General features: G+C 56.0%; 1 protein-coding gene across 1 annotated transcript in view; it reads right to left on the bottom strand.

Moving 5' to 3' along the window:
• LOC106592047 (uncharacterized) overlaps positions 1-2,500 on the bottom strand; it is a 63,563-nt gene that overhangs the window by 21,500 nt on the left and 39,563 nt on the right.

Below are 2,500 nucleotides of genomic sequence, written 5' to 3'. Positions count from 1 at the left end.
AGAGACAGACAGGTCAAAGAGCTGAGTCACCATCTCTCCTGTCGACACCACCTCCACGAGACTGAGGAGGGGAGAGAGAGACAGACAGGTCAAAGAGCTGAGTCACCATCTCTCCTGTCGACACCACCTCCACGAGACTGAGGAGGGGAGAGAGAGAGACAGGTCAAAGAGCTGAGTCACCATCTCTCCTGTCGACACCACCTCCACGAGACTGAGGAGGGGAGAGAGAGACAGGTCAAAGAGCTGAGTCACCATCTCTCCTGTCGACACCACCTCCACGAGACTGAGGAGGAGAGAGAGAGAGAGACAGACAGGTCAAAGAGCTGAGTCACCATCTCTCCTGTCGACACCACTTCCACGAGACTGAGGAGGGGAGAGAGAGACAGACAGGTCAAAGAGCTGAGTCACCATCTCTCCTGTCGACACCACCTCCACGAGACTGAGGAGGAGAGAGACAGACAGGTCAAAGAGCTGAGTCACCATCTCTCCTGTCGACACCACCTCCACGAGACTGAGGAGGGGAGAGAGAGACAGACAGGTCAAAGAGCTGAGTCACCATCTCTCCTGTCGACACCACCTCCACGAGACTGAGGAGGAGAGAGAGAGACAGACAGGTCAAAGAGCTGAGTCACCATCTCTCCTGTCGACACCACCTCCACGAGACTGAGGAGAGAGAGACAGACAGGTCAAAGAGCTGAGTCACCATCTCTCCTGTCGACACCACCTCCACGAGACTGAGGAGGAGAGAGACAGACAGGTCAAAGAGCTGAGTCACCATCTCTCCTGTCGACACCACCTCCACGAGACTGAGGAGGAGAGAGACAGACAGGTCAAAGAGCTGAGTCACCATCTCTCCTGTCGACACCACCTCCACGAGACTGAGGAGGAGAGAGACAGACAGGTCAAAGAGCTGAGTCACCATCTCTCCTGTCTACACCACCTCCACGAGACTGAGGAGGGGGAGAGAGAGAGAGACAGACAGGTCAAAGAGCTGAGTCACCATCTCTCCTGTCGACACCACCTCCACGAGACTGAGGAGGGGAGAGAGAGAGACAGACAGGTCAAAGAGCTGAGTCACCATCTCTCCTGTCGACACCACCTCCACGAGACTGAGGAGGGGAGAGAGAGACAGACAGGTCAAAGAGCTGAGTCACCATCTCTCCTGTCGACACCACCTCCACGAGACTGAGGAGGGGAGAGAGAGACAGACAGGTCAAAGAGCTGAGTCACCATCTCTCCTGTCGACACCACCTCCACGAGACTGAGGAGGGGCGAGAGAGACAGGTCAAAGAGCTGAGTCACCATCTCTCCTGTCTACACCACCTCCACGAGACTGAGGAGGGGAGAGAGAGAGAGACAGACAGGTCAAAGAGCTGAGTCACCATCTCTCCTGTCGACACCACCTCCACGAGACTGAGGAGGGGAGAGAGAGAGACAGGTCAAAGAGCTGAGTCACCATCTCTCCTGTCGACACCACCTCCACGAGACTGAGGAGGGGAGAGAGAGAGAGACAGACAGGTCAAAGAGCTGAGTCACCATCTCTCCTGTCGACACCACCTCCACGAGACTGAGGAGGAGAGAGAGAGAGACAGACAGGTCAAAGAGCTGAGTCACCATCTCTCCTGTCGACACCACCTCCACGAGACTGAGGAGGGGAGAGAGAGAGACAGGTCAAAGAGCTGAGTCACCATCTCTCCTGTCGACACCACCTCCACGAGACTGAGGAGGGGGGAGAGAGACAGGTCAAAGAGCTGAGTCACCATCTCTCCTGTCGACACCACCTCCACGAGACTGAGGAGGAGAGAGAGAGACAGGTCAAAGAGCTGAGTCACCATCTCTCCTGTCGACACCACCTCCACGAGACTGAGGAGGAGAGAGAGAGACAGACAGGTCAAAGAGCTGAGTCACCATCTCTCCTGTCGACACCACCTCCACGAGACTGAGGAGAGAGAGACAGACAGGTCAAAGAGCTGAGTCACCATCTCTCCTGTCGACACCACCTCCACGAGACTGAGGAGGGGAGAGAGAGACAGACAGGTCAAAGAGCTGAGTCACCATCTCTCCTGTCGACACCACCTCCACGAGACTGAGGAGGAGAGAGAGAGAGAGACAGGTCAAAGAGCTGAGTCACCATCTCTCCTGTCGACACCACCTCCACGAGACTGAGGAGGGGAGAGAGAGACAGGTCAAAGAGCTGAGTCACCATCTCTCCTGTCGACACCACCTCCACGAGACTGAGGAGGGGAGAGAGAGACAGACAGGTCAAAGAGCTGAGTCACCATCTCTCCTGTCGACACCACCTCCACGAGACTGAGGAGGGAGAGAGAGACAGACAGGTCAAAGAGCTGAGTCACCATCTCTCCTGTCGACACCACCTCCACGAGACTGAGGAGGGGAGAGAGAGAGACAGGTCAAAGAGCTGAGTCACCATCTCTCCTGTCGACACCACCTCCACGAGACTGAGGAGGGGAGAGAGAGACAGACAGGTCAAAGAGCTGAG

The sequence above is a fragment of the Salmo salar genome, unplaced genomic scaffold, assembly GCF_905237065.1.
Source record: "Salmo salar unplaced genomic scaffold, Ssal_v3.1, whole genome shotgun sequence".
Lineage (NCBI taxonomy): Eukaryota > Metazoa > Chordata > Actinopteri > Salmoniformes > Salmonidae > Salmo > Salmo salar.
This window is presented reverse-complemented; position numbering and strand designations above follow the sequence as displayed.